General features: G+C 39.7%; 1 protein-coding gene across 5 annotated transcripts in view; it reads right to left on the minus strand.

Annotated features, from left to right (window-relative positions):
- RHOH (ras homolog family member H) overlaps window positions 1-19,324 on the minus strand; it is a 54,217-nt gene that overhangs the window by 17,354 nt on the left and 17,539 nt on the right. The gene's annotated exons all lie outside the window — the stretch shown is intronic.

The raw sequence follows: 19,324 nt of genomic DNA on the forward strand, positions 1-19,324 counted from the left end.
ATATCTCCCTAGATGCTCAAGTTCTGATCTAGGACTTACAGACACTGGGAGAAACAAGCCTATCATGACCTGAAACTTGTCAGGATACTCCAGAGCAAAATTCTTTTTTAACTGCTTAATTTATCGCTTATGCATAGATAATGTTCTATTAACATTCCAAATTAAAGTTTCAAATTCACAGAAGTCTGAAAAAAAAAAGTCACAGGATATCTGCCTTTAATAGAAGGCTATTTTAAAAAAGCCTATTGGGGACAAAGATAATAAAGAAAATGTTAATATAGTTTAGACAAGGCCTAGAGGTCTAAAACAAAACAAAACAAAACCAAAAAAAACCCACTATTTTCTTAGTTAATAATGTCTCTGACCCTCACTTTTTTCCCCCCTTGTTCTCTAGAGGAGAAATGACTTCCCAGAGAGAGGTAATGTGATAGCCACGCGAAGGCAGCATGCTATGACTATGCTTCATCATAATAAGGTCCCGTAAAGCTGGGACCTTAGAGAATGAAATCCTAAATTAGAGAGGAAAGAAGCAACATTCTGCATACAAATGACCTCATGCTCAGCTTCACCCCACAGAAAAATTAAAATTTAAATGGACAAGCGCTATAATAAAGGTAAATTCAAAATGCCAAGAGAACAGTGAGGACAGAGCTCTGACAGCCTCCAGGTGGTGGGGGTAGAGGGATTGGAGAGAGGTGACATTTGAAATGGTCCTGAAGGAGGCAAAGAAAATGGGACTGGAAGGCCGCAACCACACAGAGGAAGTGGCTGGGGCCCAGGGACGCACGTGGGAAAGGCCTGTGCATTTGGAACCTAGAGGTGGCTTTTGTGGCTGAAGCAAGGTGGGAGGTGAGGTGGAAAAGGAACACTGGGGCCAATTTACTCCCTGTTAAATATAAAATTACATCCACCCAGTCACCTGTCTCGTTACCTTTCTCCTCTTCACAGTCCCCATGTCCCCTGGCCGTTGCTGACAATTTCTCCAGACCATGTAGCCTCCCCCAAGCTCGTCCTGCCTTCCCTGCCTTGATACCCTTAAGCATTGTGTTGTCATCTCCTGAAATATGGTCTTTTCCTGCTCTGACTTTTCCTGGTGAAGTTCTAACTGACTCAGAGCCCAGCTCAAACGCCACGTCTCTAGGAGACCTTCCAGAAACCTGGGAAGCATTGGTTTTCTCCCTTATTTGAGCTCACATGTCATATGTATTTCTCTTTTATTTTATTTTTTTAATTTTTATTTATTTATGATAGTCACACACACAGAGAGAGAGAGAGAGGCAGAGACACAGGCAGAGGGAGAAGCAGGCTCCATGTACCGGGAGCCCGATGTGGGACTCGATCCTGGGTCTCCAGGATCGCGCCCTGGGCCAAAGGCAGGCGCTAAACTGCTACGCCACCCAGAGATCCTCCTGTATTTCTCTTTTAAAGATTTTACTTATTTATTTATTTATTTGAGAGAGAGAGAGAGCATGAGTGGGGGAGGATCAGAGAGAGATACTGACTCCCTGCTGAACAGGGAGACCGAAGCTGGTCTGACCCCAGGACCCTTGGGATCATGACCTGAGCCGAAGGCAGTACCTTTAATGTGTTTATATTTACTTTTTAAAATAGTTAATACATGCCTATACTAAAATCCAAAGAGTACAAGAGTGGGACCCCTGGGGGGCCCAGTCAGTTGAGTCTGACTTTTGATTTCAGCTCAGGTCATGACCTCAGGGTCGTGAGATCGAGCCCAGCATCAGACCCCATGCTCAGTACAGAGTGCTTGCCCCTCTCCCTCTGCTCCTTCCCTGCTCACACACTCTCAATCTCTCTCTTTCATAAATAAATAAATAAATAAATAAATAAATAAATAAATAAATAAATAAATATCTTTTTAAAAAAATGAAGAGTACAAGAGTGAAAAATATGTCTCCGTCTTCCACCTACCCTCTATGGTTCCAGGCCATTTTCCCAGAGGCAACCAGTGTATTAAGTATCTCACACATTTTTCCAAAACTATTACATTATATACACCTGCCTACACGTATGAACGCATATGTGTAATTATCCTGTACACGCACATTCTTTTTTTCAATATGCAAACTACAGCCTACAACTGCACTCCCTACTACTTTTCTCAATAATATATCATGAAACTTTTTCCCTATCAATAGATTTGGCGTTGCCTGATTCTAAATTCCTTTAGTAGAGGACTAAGTAGTCTCTCCTCAGGGATAAATCTGAAAACATAATACTAAATACAAATGGGGAATCAGTGTGGTGCTTTAGACTTCTTTTCACTGTATTGTATGTAGAGGCAGCTTGCAGTGGACAGAGCCCTGGACTGTGAGTCAAGCTTGAATTCTGGCTCTACCACTGACCATGTGACCTCACTCACTGCAGTTAGCTTCCCCAGACTTCAGCTGCTCCATCTGTAAAATTAGGCACCAAGCTCTAATAGGCCTCTCCAGGACTATTTCATGTTTCTATGAAAGCACTGATAACACACACTACTTTGTGAGCAGAGGTTAACAGAGAGGAAGGCAAAGGGGCATAGCTCAAAATTCCTGCCATGATGATCTTTTCCAGCTCCCAGGATTTCCCTTTTTGCCTTGCCTTGCTTGTCCTTCCTTCTCCAGCCTGGAACCTTGGCTCAGAGGATGTTATGTTAAAAAAAGGCCTCAGCAAGGACACATCAATCAAGCTAAGCACAAGGGCCTCAGGCCTCTGATTTCAGGACTGTGTTCAGTAGCAAACGTATTGGGTTTCCACAAAATAAAAACAAAATTTGGGCCTCTTTTCCTGAAAACATGTCCCTATTCAATTTAGAGTTAATTGACCTAATCAGCGACAGAGAGAACTTACAAATACTGAGTGCCTTAGGGAGTTTTCAGAGAGTGATTGGAGAAAACATCCAGCCCTTTTACAGACCTCTACAGCAGAGCAACTTGGTGGCCAAGGTGGCCAAGGGCCCAAAGGTGAGTATCATAGAGGCCCCACAAACTCCCACAGTTCTCTGAGTTATCCTCAGGGCTTTTCTGAACAAAACGAAAACAAAAACATATCACTCTGCCTCCTAAATGCCCACACTGAGGACAAAAGTTCTCAAGCCTTATAAAAGCATCCTCCACAAACTTAAAACAACCAAAAGTTGAGGACCAGATGTCCGTGGAGGAGCAACTAGCACAGGTCCTAGCAGGGAGGGAGATGCTAGAAAAACATCTGCTCTGGCAAGGGACTTGGAGCTCTTTCTACATTATCCACAGCTCTGACCTAGAGTTCAGTGCCTTAATGCCTACTCTTGTAACTTCACACAGCTGTCATCAACATGCTTGGAACCAAAAGCATAATCCTAAATCTGTTTCTAGCAGCAGGGACTTTCAGAAAATACACTCCCTGTGGAACTGACTTGCCACTTCTTTTCATTTTTGCCCTCATTTGTCTCTAGTCTTTAAATATAAGACAACTTGCCACATAGGATAACTTTTCAAAGAGGAAAAAAGCACACCTTCTTATCATTGAATAGCTTATTATTTTAGAAAAATACTTAACAACATAGAAAATAGTGTATGACAACACTGTTACATTAAAAAAAAAAAAGCAAGTTCAAAACACTATGTGCAAATGACCCTGATTTTTCAATAAAAATAGAACGAGGAGTAAGTAACTATATCAAGATGTTAGTAATGTTCTTATACAATCATAATTTTTTTCTTTTTTTGTGCTTATCTATAATTTCCAAATTTCCTTCATAAACATATATTGCTGCTCTACCCAAGCCAAAAAAATAAAAGGGCAAATATAGCTCATAATCGTTTGTGAAAGAAAATACAAATGTGTCCTACAGTTCCTTCCTGGGTAGAAGTAGCATTTGCTAGTATCCTTGGATAAGATTTCTTTTTTAAGAAAGTGTGGCACAGGAGGCCTGCATCCTGGGTCAGGATCAGCCTTAGACTAATGAAATGACTGAAAAGTCTGAGATCCCCTTCCCCGCCCAGTCACCTTATTTGTCAGATAAGCAAGTGTCTCTGGGTCTCTAAGTCCTTTTCTTACTCAGCCTGGAATGCCTCATAACCAAGCTCTTTCAGATGCCACTCAAGTTACAACAAACAAATGTGAGATAATCCAGGGACTTGAACTGTGCCTGGACCAATCTGCTGGGCATGCTAGAAAAATTCCTAAGGAAACTAAAATCCTAAGAAAAGAAGTTTCTTGTGTCATAGAGATGGGTACCACTGTTAGGATTTATGGGAATTTCTTTCCTTTATCAGTGAGGACCAGAATGGTCAAGAACAGGCTTAACTTAAGTTGCACTTCCTCCCTCTGTCTTGAGAATGGAATCAAAATACAGGAAGTCCATTAGCCAAGATTCTCTCTCTATTGGCAGTGCATGTATGGGAACTGCCCAAATACAATTCTCAGACTTGTTATGTTTCCATGGATGACCAGTCATTTTCTTTCTGATTAATATCTCTTCATTTAAATTCAACTCCTAGGTGATGATTCTCTACTCACCTTCATGTACTAGGCTCGTCATACTGGTGCAAACCCACCTCAAATTACTTGCAAGAGACAATAGTAAGACTTGGAAAGGAACCACTCTGAACATCACCATTAGCCAACCTTCTTAAATCCATGGTCCCAAAGTGAACTGAAATGCACCAGAGGATAACCTCCTAACCTCATTCCGTCCTTCTCCAACCACCTCTTCTCTTACACATTAGGTAATATCTTATAACACTCAGAAATACCATGAAGACCTCCATCTCCTTCCTTCCACTTTATCATCCTAAAGGTGCTTACCTAATGAAATTAAATTTGGAAACCTCCCAGGGAACTCTTCAGTGTTCCATTTCCCATGAAGTTTCACTAGCCTGTCTCAAGATGTGCGTGCATGCGTGTGTGTATGTGTGTGTGTGTGTGTGTGTGTGTGTATGATCAGGAACTAAAAGAATGAGACTCACACTTGCTGTTTTGCTAAAATGAGGTCCCAAGAAATTTCACTGCCATTGAGTTAACTATCAGTGGATGAACTATGTATCTGCCTTTTTTGCATCATGGGGTGTATGAGATAGAGGGCTCCCCTTTTCTATCACTTGAAAAGTCTGTTATCTTCTCTCTAATGATATTCTCCTGCCTGAATTCCAGTGTCACTGCTGTGCATGCACAGAACTGAGTATTCTGGACTCCTCATTTTGAAGAACTATAGTTCAGAAACATCTGAGAAGATCCCCACAGCACAATTCTTCATCTGGGAGAATAAAGATGCCCAGTTATGGGGAATCTTTCCCACAGAAAAATAGAAAAGGAGGAAGATGGTGAAGGAAGTAGCTTCCCAATCTCGCAGTAGCAGCTGTCATCCCTACTGATAAGAATCTCCTGCAAGAAGGTCTTGACTCTCAGCCTTTCCAGTCCACTGGCACAGGAGCCATCCAGCATGTCCCCTTCAGGGACCAGTCTGACCAGAAGATACCCACCTACATGGAGTAATATCAAGGGTGATGAGAAGTTCCCTTACTGCTGAACATCTCTCCCATCATTGTAGTAGCCCTTTCTCTAGAGGCTTGGTGCTTTTTTTTTTTTTTTTTAAGTTTGTTTGTTTGTTTGTTTGTTTATATTTTAGAGAGAGAGTGTGTGTGCACATGGGGAGAGAGGTAGAGGGAAAGAGACTATCTCAAGCAGACTGCCCACTGAGCAGGGAGCCCAGTGTGGAGCTCGATCCCATGACCCTGAGATCATGACTTGAGCCAAAATCAGGAGTCAGATGCTTAACCAACTGAGCCGCCTAGATGCCTCTAGAGGTTTGGTGCTTTCTTCAAATGTTGAGTCTCTTTGGAAGGTAAAGGCCTTGTTACCGTTGCCACATTTATATACATGTGCTTTCAGTCTCATTATTTCCTCAAAGCCCATTTTGATTGAAAGAGGAGGAAGTTTTAAAAAATACAAAAACCTTATATAAAGAGAGGTGAGATATTGGAAGATATATATTATTGGGCATTAATCCCATTCTCTAAGCCATTCCCATCTAAGTCTGGACCCCTCCTAAGTTAGGATAGCAACCGGTGGCCTACCAGTTCCTTGTGTTGTCTGTGGATGGATAATTTGAATTGTCACTGATCCAAATTCTCAGTAATATCATTATGTATTCATTTCTCTGATACACACTGCCCTCTAACTATGTGCTGGGCACCATACTAGATGTTACACAGGGAACAATGTAAGCTGAAAAATTCTAATCCATCCTAAAGTACAGTGTCCAACATATGGCTATGGATCACCCGGACTCATAACACTGATCGTAACTAAGGTGTTCAGGAAGCATTTGGTGTTTATTCACTGCATTTGTTATCCACCCACAGCACTGTAAAGTACATTCATTAGCCTTGAGAAGTATCACAATAAAGCGATCAAGGTGCAAGGAGGGTAAAGTCAGTGGTCCCATATTTAATCATCATCACAATTACCCTAAGGGTTTTATATGTTTTCCTGGGCCCCTCCTGGGTACATTCTCATTCAGTAGGTCTGGGAAGAACCAGAGAAATTATTTGTAAAGCACTAGATGATGCAGAACAATCAGATTGAGGAAACGCTGCTTCACAGCTAAGCACAGCTTCCTAGCTTTTCATCTGACCTTCACAGTCTGGGAAGTAAGGACTATTATGTTATTATCCCCATATTATAGGTGAATCAGCTTCAGCACACAAAAACCAATCAGCCCAAAAGATAAAACAAAACAAAATCTCTCTCCTTTTTCTTTCTTTTTCATTTATTCTAAACATAGCAATAGACCTATCGTCATTGATCACCTTAGGAACAATCATTTATGACATCCCTGTTTGCAAAACCCCCTTTCAGTTTTGCCATCTACATAAGAGCAATGTAACAACTTCCTATTAGCCTAATAAAATTACCCCAACACAACAACCAGTGTCTTTCTCCATTGGTTCATTTTCATCACTAAAAATAATGAATATCAAAGATACTTGCGACGCCTGAGAGGCTCAGCAGTTGAGCACCTGCCTTCAGCCCAGGGCATGAACCTGGAGTCCCAGGATCGAGTCCCACATCGGGCTCCCTGCATGGAGCCTGCTTCTCCCTCTGCCTGTGTCTCTGCCTTTCCCTCGCTGTGTCTCTCATGAATAAATAAATAAAATCTTTTTTAAAAAGATACTTAAGAAACATAACACCTATATAATGGATGGACTCTGTTTGGATACTGGATTAAATAAACCGATTCTAAGAAGATGTTTTTGAGACAGTGAAATATGATTATAGATTAAGTATGGGAAACTGTCAAAAGATCACTGCTAATTTCGTTAGGTGGGATAATGACAGCATGGTCATGTAAGAAAATATTCTTGATTTTATAGATGTATAACATAGGTGGGTAAAGTGACATGATGTCTGAGATTTCTTTAAACTATGTCAGCAAAGGGGTAAAAGAGGATGAAACAAATATGGCAATATCTTGACAATTGCTGAATTTGGATGATGGGCATGGGGACTAATTTTAGGTGAATTTGAAGTTTTATAATAAAAGAACTTTGTAAAAAAAAAAAAAATCAACACTCTCACTTGCCCAAAGTGCCATTTTTCCCTTGTGAAGAAAAAGCCTCGATGCCTATTAAAACATCTTGCCAATAAGCATAATTATGTATCAGATATCCCCTGCACATCAATTCTTTTCTCATTTGTTCTCCAAACGTGTGGTTTTTTAAACTTTAACTGATGGTGATGGAATATAACTTATCTTAGAAAGTTATTTGTTGGGCAGCCCTGGTGGCTCAGCGGTTTAGTGCTGCCTTTGGTCCAGGGCCTGATCCTGGAGACCTGGGATCGAGTCCCACGTTGGGCTCCCTGCATGAAGCCTGCTTCTCCCTCTACCTGCGTCTCTGCCTCTCTCTGTGTGTGTCTCTCACGAATAAATAAATAAAATCTGGGATCTCTGGGTGGCGCAGTGGTTTAGCGCCTGCCTTTGGCCCAGAGATGATCCTGGAGACCCGGGATCGAATCCCACGTCGGGCTCCCGGTGCATGGAGCCTGCCTATGTCTCTGCCTCTCTCTCTCTCTCTCTCTCTCTCTCTCTCTCTCTGTGACTATCATAAATAAATAAAAATTAAAAAAAAATATAAATAAATAAAATCTTTTTTTAAAAAAGTTATTTGTCTGAAATTCAAAATCAAAAACTGGCATTCTGGGTTGTTTTTTTTTTATCTGCCAGATGGGTAATCCTCAACAAGTAGAAAAAGCTCTAAAACATGGGTCAGGATATCTGGGTTCAATTTCATCTGTGCCACTGGCCTCATAAGGAGAAGCAAGCTGCTCGCTGTCTTAAAGTGTTTCTTTCATTATCCATAAAACAAGAGGATTTCATTCCAGCTCAAAATGCTATGAAATGTGGGTTCTACTCTTATTCCAATTCCTCAGATAGAAATACCTTTTGAAAAAGCACACCTAAGTTACCTCCTCTTTTCAAGGGAATATTGAGAGGGAAATTCAGTAAACAAAAACATATTGCTTGCAAAACATCAGGCCGACGAGCCAAACCATCCACAGCACCATTTATTCAGTGCCTACAAGGTACCAGATCCTGAAGCAGACACATTCATCTATGACCTCATTTTATCCTCACAACAGTCCCACATGGCAAATCATAATATCCCCATTTCACAGATAGGATGACTGAGGTCCAGAGAAATTAATAACTTGTCTCTGATTAGCTTCAAAGCCCTGAGCTTTCCACCACATTTCCACGCCTCCAGTTCTCTCGTGCAGAGAGCATCAGGACCTAGAAGGCAGAACAGAGCGAGTGACAGCTTCTAGCTCATAAGTAATGCCTTTAGATCTTTCTGTTGTGAATGGATCCAATGATTCTGGGTATGTTTATGTTAAAACACAAAAAAACCCAGTGGATTTTAGAATTGGAGAAAACAGAATTGCCAAGTACTTATCCCCTCTCAGTTTATTGATTAACATTTATCAATAATATCTACTATTTAACCAAGTTTTACTAATTGTTTCCTTGATGCGCAGCACTACACTGGATATTGTAGGAGTTTCCTCGCTCTCTTGGAATTCAGCCTATTGTGGAGACAAGATACAGATGCTTGAGTCGGGCAACAAGACATTACGTACACCGAATTATTTAATAAGGCACACTCAAGAATGACACAGACCAGAAACACAGTAGGATTTAAAGAGGAGGGAGAGGGAGGCCTGAGTGGCTCAGTCAGTTAAGCATCTGCCTTTGGCTCAGGTCATGATCCTGGAGTCGCAGGATCGAGCCCTGCATCTAGGGGGAGTCTGCTTCTCCCTCTGAGCCCCTCACCCCCGCTCCTTCTCTCTCATGCTTACTCTTTCTCTCTCTCTCTCTCAAATAAGTAAATAAAATCTTTTAAAAAAATAAAGAGCGGGGAGAAGCATGGGGGCTGAGGGGCCCTGTCAAGAATTTGGGAAGGAAGCAGGACCTAAACTAGGTTGTGAAGGGAAGGGCTTAAAAAAGTTAGAGAGGAAGGAAGAGGCCTTGCAGGCAAGTGGAATCACCTCAGGACTCCCAGAGGAAGGGACTCCGAATAGAGCCCCAGCGGGAAAGGAGTTTGATGGTTAACAAGAGAGGGGACTGCATGGGCGAAAGCACAGATAACGGGAGACCAAAGATGTGTTTAGAGGCCAGGCAGATCAGTGCGAGGAGACCCCAGATAATAGCTGAGGAAGTGGTAGGAAGCAAGAAGGACAAGGTGGACCTCATGCCTGTAAGCAACTGGAAAGCTGCTGGAGGCTTTGGGGTAGGGAGACAAGCTGGAATTAATGTTTAGGGATAACTGGTCCAGCTATAAAACAGCTGTTAGTTTCCATTCAATGTACAAAATATATGTATGGAGGGCCTTGTGTACTAATACACGAAGACGAATAAGACACAGTTCCTTAAGAAATGCATAGCTCAAATAAGAGAAGACCGCCAATGACAAGATCATGGAAGTTGTTCATTAATTTAATTTATGACATCGTCCGTGATAGGGATTGTTAGTTTTCTATTCAATATCTGTGCTTCCCTTTGTTATTAGTAACAGAATCCAATTTTGTTTGTAAGACTATGTGCAAAGCCTCAGGAATGGATCATGCTTGGTTTAGGCCAGGATTTCTCAACCTTTTTTTTTTTAAAAAAAAAAAAAAAAGATTTTATTTACTTATTTGAGAGAGAGAAATAGAGCACAAGTAAGATGGAGGGGCAGAGAGAGGGAGAGGCAGGCTGCCCTCTGAGCAGGGAGCCCAATGCAGGACTCGATCCCAGGACCCCCGGATCATGACCAGAGCCGGAGGCAGACACTTAACCAACTGAGCCTCCCAGACACCCTTCAGCCTTTTTTCCTTTTTTCCATGATCACCCCAAGGACATTTTTAGACACTTTTTTCCTAATCACTACACTCATGAAATTCTAATACCATGTAGATGTCTGGTTATGAATTATATGTATATCTGCTTATATTTGTGCATCTTTATACATTAAAAAAGTAAGATTTTTTTTATGCCTCTTCTCCCCACCAAAAAAACTCTATTTTCTACCTTATCATTAGCACCAGCCTATCCCACCCTGACCCCAGCCCCACCCTATCCCTGTCCCTCCCTCTCCATTATGAATGCATGGTCTAAGGCAATTATAATGATTCTATTTCCTATTTCTCCACCTGCCTCAAACATGTAACCCAGTTCTGGCAGCAACACTGAAGCTGCTACCTGTTTGAGAGGTATGTGGGGAACTTTTGGCTTTCCTAGAAAAAAAGAGAGCCCCTGCCAACTTAGCCTCCCTCCATCTCCATCCAGCCCAACAATCACACGCTCACTCTCAATGGATGATGAATACACAGGGCTCAAGGCTGCAGCAGCCATCTTGCAACCATGAGGAAAGGCAAGAGAACTACAGAGACAGTATTACTGAGCCACTGAGCCATTGAGCCCATGACAGATAGAGGGAGACATCCAGATTTCTTGTTATATGGGAGAAATTAATTGGGATTTTTTTTTCTTAAGTTACTGTTAGCCAAGTATTGTATAACTTGCAGCTGAAATCATTACTAATCTGTAAGTTATGTCTCACGAACAATAGCTGTCCTGACAGGATCATGAGTTAATTGTTACACCAAAGCCAGAGACAATCACACACAAAAATAAACAAAAAATGTAACTAAGAATATTACACAAATCAAACATTAAAAATTTCACTCACGTTTAAAAGGAAAATTCTCTTCTTCGCTAAACTAATCAACTTTGAAATAATTTAAATAGGTTCCAAATAATGTTTGGCATTAAGACAGATAAACATTTGGATATATTATTGTGTAGAAAAATGGCCATGAAAGGCTACAAGGTAATTTTCTTACATTATACCAGAATGAATACATTTATGATTTGCCTAGTAGGCATGCCTTTCAAAATTTTTAAAAGTCAATTATTTTTAAATTAAATATTCAGGTGCATCAGGAAAATGTGCCTCTTAAAGAATACCTTTGGGAATATTTTCAGATAAAAATTTTTAAATAGTCATCTATATTCATCGATTGCATGTTTTATACTTTGCTTAAATTTTTATTATAGCTGAAGCTAATTCTCTCTTATTTTAAAAACATGAACCACTCACAAACCTATTTAATAACTCCAACATCTCCCATTAAAAGTGATTTTTCTATGGCTTATCAAGTTTTAAAATATAAGAGACTTGAGATCCCTCTAAATCTAAAGATCCTCTAAATCTTAAAAGATAAAACTTAATTATAGGTTTAGGGTTCTCAAAGCCCTCAAAATGTCAAAATAACTCTCATGTCAAAATCATTTTACTAGTTTCATTATTAGCATAATGCCATAAATTGACTATATTTTAATAAGGAGCTTGGGGTTTTTTATTATGTAAGTAATACGTGTTAATTACAGAAAACACAAGAAAAATCAAAAACATTTTAAAATTATATGTAGTCTTACCACACACTAGATGATAATTTTTAAATATATTGGTTTATTTTCACATTCTGAATTTATGTATAAAAAATAAATATAGGCCTCTTTAAGCAAAAATATATGATTTTATACCCTAGGTTTTTTTCTTACCATTAAGCATCCCTCAAAAAATATTTTAATAAATATTTAGTAGACTTAAATATAATTTATTTAATCATCCTTTCTGTTGCACGTTTTAGGTGATTTTTAGGTATCTCTATTATAAAAAAAATTTGTGTTGAATAGCTTTCATATTGTAATGAAATACTGTTTTCTTATGAATAACTCTTAGAAGGAGTCAAAGGCTATAAACATTTTAAGGTTCTTCATTCCTACTGCCCAGTTCCTTGCAATTTTTTGAAAAGAGGCCTTTCTTCAGCCATCTAAAATAAGCCAAAATAATGATTTAGAACAGAGCCTACTAAGTAGTGAGAAAAAAGGATCATTCGACTCTTTTTCCCTGACTGGCTGATGATACTGTTTCTAAATAGTCCTTTGGCCAATATTTTATAGAAAAAAGGAAAAACTTGATAATAATTTAAAGGTTCCTGATCAAACTTTAAAAGACTGTGAAGGCAACTGATTTTTTTTATTTATCCTGCATTATACCCCAGTAATTCATTTGTTAACAATCTAAGAATTGTTAAGCACTCTCAAAATTGGCAAAAGAAAGAAAAGTCATTACAATCGACAGATAAAATAATGACGCTACATACCTGTTGAGAAATAAAACTAGTCGTAACCAAATATACAATGGAAGGAGCACTAACATTTAAATTCCAAGTAGCATGAAGGAATGCAGGAAGATTTTTAAATTATGATCATTACAGCCTCTACAGAAAGGCCCAGCTAACCAGAGGAAGCTTTAAAGTAATATAACTTCATAAGCGTGGCTGGTCCAAGGTAGAAAACAAAATTGAACATCAGCTAAAGCTGAAAGTGTTGGTGATTTTTTCTCATGAGTACAGTTGCACAATCTAGTTTTTACACTGAAAACCACAAGTGTCTAGCCTCTGTTGGAAGAGAAACTTTTATTTTTCTTTCCATATTATCTATATGTTGGGTCTTTCCTGGATGACATGTCAAATGGGTAGCCCTTGGGGAAATCCAAAACTATTGGTTTGGGTTTTGAACTTCTGATCCAGGTTTTACATAGAACTTTGCTGCCATACAGAAAACTCTCAAGTGTTCTTATGGCTCTAGAATTGAAGAGAAACATTGCCACTGTCCACATTTAGAACTTGCTTTTCCTGAGACAGAGAGGATGAAGAGAAGGTAGCTATAGGACTGGTCAAAGATACCATAGTTTCTGGCCCTTCATTCATTCAAGCGATCCGTTTAACCATCAGCTGTATTCCTCTTCCGTTAGGAAGCAATGCTGACTTTGGGCTTCTTTCTGTATATTCTGCACATTTTGGAGGGAAAGTACTAGCATGAGGGCATATTTTATATGTAAAAACATAATTAAATGCTTACAAATAAAATATAAACACCTATATTTATTTTTTTAAGATTTATTTATTTATTCATGAGAGACTCAGACTGAGAGAGAGAGAGAGAGAGGCAGAGACACAGGCAGAGGGAGAAGCAGGCTCCTTGCAAGGAGCGGGATGCGGGACTCAATCCCAGGTCTCCATGATCACGCCCTGGGCTGAAGGCAGGCACCCAACCACTGAGCCACCTGGGCGTCCCTAAACACCTATATTTAAATTAAAAGTTACACACTACATTGGCTACATTGAACATGTATTACTACTATATTTTTAAAGTCCATGTTATTATAGATATCTCTCTTATATTACCAGATATTCTAAGTATAGGAATATAGTGACAATATTATTTCAGCAGACATAGGAAATTGTGATACTGTCAACATGTAAGACTTTTCTGCCTTTTCCCCTCCTATTTCCTGTATGTACGTCCAACACCCTCTTCTACTCCCTTATCACAACCAGAGGAAGAGAGAGAAAGAGAGAGACTACTGATATAAATTTCAGCAAGTCACTGCCCAAAGATATTGGGACTTCAGGAAAATCAGGTTTTAGCCAAAGAAAGTATACCAAAGGGGATTTCTAAATATTTTAAGGGTTTTTGTAGTAGTTGATGGCAATAATTTTACACCATTTAAATCTGAATTGAAATATATTGCTTTCCTTTTTCCTGTTAGAAGGCATAATCACAGGCATTCTTACACTTATCAATCATGGTTGAGATCATTTTCAGTTGGAAAAAGACAGGAAAAAAATTTTGTGGCAACTGAGAAGGTTCAGGTTGAGATTTGTGTGTTCGGAGAGCTTCAAAAGGCATCAGCTGGAATGGCAGTGGGGAAAGCAAAGGAAAAGTAGGGGTCCTTTTCCAAAGGATCAACTGAAAGAAAGAAAGGTCATTAAGGGAGAGATTCATGCCAGTCAATTCCTTGCATTAACAATTAGGTGGCTAGGTGTGAGGACGCCACAAGGAGGGCAATCTCTAGGAGACAGGAGGGGTGGGACGTTTGCTATTGACCTTTGGTGTACATGAGCTATTTCTGTTCCCTGGGCTGTAATTGAGTATTCTATGATGTAGTATTATTATTAAAATGCACTGAACGTATTAAATTAAAATTAAAATAAATCAACTGCATTGAATACACTGAATTGAAATTGGTAGGAGACCCTGTCATGGGTAACAACACTTAAACTGGTTGTAGAAGTTGACCTGCACTAATTACTTGAATTTATTTGTCATAGATTTTCTTTTTCTACCTCAAATCCTTATGCTACACAAGACCAAGAGAAGCCTGACTCAGATTTCACAATTCATGCAGCCAATTACACATATTTTTTCTCCGGAGGGTTGAAGATGGGGAGCATTTTCACTCCCCACCCTGTATCTGCCCTCTCTACTAACATGACACAATAATACGTTCTTATCAACTTTCAACAGAATTGGCTAATTCAAGCAGTTAGGTTTCCGGTAAATCTCCAGACCCTGCCTAAACCCCTATCATAGTCCAAGCAGACAGGAGATTAACAAAGACATGATCTTCCTACCAAAAACACTAGTTCCCCAAATTGCAAGTCAGGTACCCACTAACAAAGGAGGGCTAACTGGGCTTCTGTGGTTTAAGGCTACAAAGGAAAAGGACTTCTCTCCAAAGCTATCAGGGTCCAAACAGATGATCAGCTTCAGATAGGAAAACCTAAACATAGGTTTTGCACTCAGAACCAAGCACATTACACACCAGCTGCTGCTTTTCACCCCAAAAAGCAGCCTGACTAGGAATCCAGTATTCACCGAGGGGCATCAGTTGGCCCCACACTAGTCACTATACCCTGGAGTTGGCCGTGTCAATATTTACAACCTGCCTGTATTTTCAAAAGGAACCACATGATCACAAATCAGACATTAAAGTAGAACTTGAGAGGGTGCTTTCCCAAATGGGAACTAACTCTGGCTTCACATAAGAGAATTCAAAATTAAGGACTTAGAACGTGAGTCGTATATACTCTGAAAACCAACTCCACCTCCACATCCACATATTTACTCAAGTTAAGGGTCCAGTAATATAAAACCACACATACATCTACCATCTTGTCCTCATTTTAACCATCAACTGGAAAGTCAGTAATTCTCTTTGGCAGCTGAATCCAGCATCAGCAATAATCAGAACTTTTTTGTATTGAAACCTCTGAGGCAGGAGTTCTTAATGTGAGGACTCTGGACAAGTGGGAAGCCTGAATGGGCTTTAGAGGCCCCCCAAGTCCCCTAAAGTTATATGGCAAGTGTGCGTGTTCCTGCATTCCTGTATGAAATTTTTCCCAAGAAGTTTGTTGAAGTTATTAGGAAACACTATGCTGAAGTATAAGCCAATCAGTCCATGCAAAACTCTTTTAAGTGGAGAATAGGAGAGTGGGGATGTGCACCCTTACACATCCCACAGATTCTGAGTTGTGTCTACAGTGCTAAGAAGGATTGTGATTTATTCTTGATTTGTCATGCCATGTCCCAAGAGACTAGTGACCCTGATGATAGGAAATGTGAAACTTTTTTTTAAAGTAAAAGATTCATCTTCAGTATAAAGTTGGAAGAACCCACGGTATTAAAGGCTATTTGAGAGTCTATTACAATCATTAACGTTCTTCTAAATCCAAGTGAGGCAGATAATCTCAGTACAATGAATGGCTCCTGTTACTGCAATGTCACTAAGTTTATTTTGTGATCTGTTGTTGTTGTTATGGCATATGTTTAAGTGTTATTACTATTCTGAGTGCTAAAATTCCATATATAAAGAACTACATTTCATCAAAAACTTAGACTTTCTTTCCTTCTTTAATGTAATGTTATCATAACTGAGGCTCAAAATACTTTCTGGACATAGCACTGCTTACTCTACTCACATTTATTCTTAATTACCACTTCCCAGTAGTCTGAAATAGATGTTTGTGGGGTCCTAGACCCTCCCTATGACCATTGCTCTCTGTGCTATCCCCTTGTAGTTCCCTCATTCACAGCTACTTCCAGTTGGCCCAAATGCCTCACTAAAGTCATTTCACTGTGAAAGGGAATTTGGTGGTATAAACTATATATATTTAAGGAGTGGTATAAGTGCAGCCTCCTCTAGATATTCAATACAATAACTTATCCCTTCTGGCTCTTCTTGGTTGTCATACCCCTTTAAAACATAAGTCCTTAGATCCTAAGCCTCAAGGTAACAACCTCACCCCCTACACACACACACACACACACACACACACACACACACACATTCCCTTGGCCGATCCAATCTTCAATCTGACAATGTTCTCAAAGTATAATCTGCAGATCATTTGTATCAGAAACTTTATGGAGAGACGCCTGGGTGGCTCAGTGGTTGAGTGTCTGTCTGCCTTCGGCTCAGTTCATAACCCCCAGGGCCTGGAATCGAGTTCCGCATCTGGCTCCCTGCAGGGAGCCTGCTTCTCCCTCTGCCTATGTCTCTGCCTCACTCCTTGTGTCTCTCATGAATAAATAAAATTAAAAAAAAACTTTATGGAGTGGATAGACTTGTTAAAAATGAATATTCCTGTCAATCCCCAGACCCACTGAATCAGAATCCACAGAGGTAAAACCTAGAAAGCTGCATTTATTTGTTAACATGACCCCCATCCATCCAGATGACCTGTAAATGCACTAAAATTTGAGAATCCATGATTGAGAAGAATCATTTCCTCTCTAGCTTGAGTCCTTTTGTTTTCAGATCTAAATAGAACTGCTTTCCTTTCCATCTTGCTCAACTCTGAGGTCAGCATTTCCCTGTCTTTTCCTGAGAAATGTTCTCTCCTCTCTCTGGGCTTTACCAGTTGATTTTCTCTGGACTATTTCCCAGCCTCTGCAGTCTACCTTAGCAAGTCTCCAGGACTCAGCCAGTCACTACTTCCTCTTTCCTGAGCTGCCCTAAAGAAACCCCCTTATTGGGTCCCTGGGGAGGCTCAGTCAGTTAAGTGTCCTACTCTTAATTGCAGCTCAGGTCATGATCTCAGGGTTCTGGGTTGGAGGCCCATATCCGGCCCCCTTCTCAGACTCAGGGAGTCTGCCTGTCTCCCTCTCCCTCTGCCCCTCCCCTACCCCTTCCTACCCCCCCTTCCTCTCCCCACCCCTCTGCCCCTCCTCCTCTACACCCTCCCCTTCTCCCTGCTCATGAGTGTGTGCATTTGCAGTCTCTCTCACTCTCTCTCAATAAATAAATAAATCTTTTTTTAAAAAAGAAAGAAAATAAGTAAATAAATAAATACATAAATAAATAAATAAAAATAAAAAATAAAAAAAGAAAGAAAGAAACCCTTTTATCATCCACCACTCCGGATTGCCTGGGTCCAAACTCCCTTTACAATACCCTGCCCAGAGAGCTATAGTACATATCTGCATGTTAAAGGCAAACTTCATCTGGTCCACATTCCCATTAAATGTTGAAACTACTTACAATCACTTATTTACATGCCCTCTCCACATTTTTTACATGCACACACACCACTACTCCAATTAATGAAATAAAAACAAAATTCTATCATTTTGCCATACTAACACACTAAATGCTTGCATTGTTTTCCACTCATGTTTTATCTTCATTCATAACAAAATCAGAATATAAGTGAAAATTTTAATCCTGTTTTTCTAATTTAACACCATACCAAATATATTTTAATAACTATCATAAAGTCCTTACCTTTAAAGACTACAAAGTATTCCGTGGAGTTAAATGCTGCCAGAATCATTATTCCTTAGTTCGGTTATGAGTGACAATGTTCCTGCATATTATTTTTTCCTTCTTTGAATTATTTATTTAGAATAAATTCCCAGGGATAGAATTAAGGGATCAAAATGTATGAACATTTTAACGCTTCTTAACACATATTGCCTAGTTGCCATATTTGTATTTTACGTAGCCCCTCAGTGGTATACTGATAAAATGTTTAATAGCCTCTCCTCAAAAAAGTGTAGGGAGCCTGATTTATAGTGTTTGCCAATTTCCTTGGTGTAAATATTCCTATAATGGCCAGTTTCAAGCTACAAACTTGAATGCAAGTTGGAAAGAGATGCTCAGTAGCACACTATTATATAATGTTTCTATCAAACAGATAAATGGAAATAAGCTCAAGAACATTGATAATAGGGCAGCCCCGGTGGCTCGGTGGTTTAGTGCCGCCTTCAGCCGAGGGTGTGATCCCGGAGACCCCAAATCAAGTCCCATGTCCGGCTCCCTGCGTGGAGCCTGCTTCTTCCTCTGCCTGTATCTCTGCCTCTCTCACTCTCTCTCGCTCTCTCTCTGCATCTCTCATGAATAAATAAGTAAAATCTTAAAAAAAAAAAAAAAAGAACATTGGTAATAGTAAAATGTAGTAAAGAACTAGGAAGTAATAAATTTTGAGTATTTATTACCTTTATTTTTAACATAACTTATTTAATTGTAAGTTATAGAATTTAATTTTTTTAAGTAATTTTTTTAATTTTTATTTATTTATGATAGTCACAGAGAGAGAGAGAGAGAGAGGCAGAGACACAGGCAGAGGGAGAAGCAGGCTCCATGCACCAGGAGCCCAACGTGGGATTCGATCCTGGATCTCCAGGATCGCGCCCTGGGCCAAAGGCAGGCGCCAAACCGCTGCGCCACCCAGGGATCCCTAGAATTTAATTTTTAATGGCAACTGTGTTTAACAAAATTGCAAAATTTCTGGAAATATTACATTTGGCTCTTGCAAATAAGTACAGGCAGGCTCCTGCACACCACTACAAATATTTCACTTGCAAGAGCACGTCTTTTTTTTTAACTGAAACCATTGAAATTCCTCCTATTCCCATCTGTTGTCACAAACAATAACCATGCTTTCAAGTTAG

The sequence above is a fragment of the Canis lupus genome, chromosome 2, assembly GCF_048164855.1.
Source record: "Canis lupus baileyi chromosome 2, mCanLup2.hap1, whole genome shotgun sequence".
Classification (NCBI taxonomy): domain Eukaryota; kingdom Metazoa; phylum Chordata; class Mammalia; order Carnivora; family Canidae; genus Canis; species Canis lupus.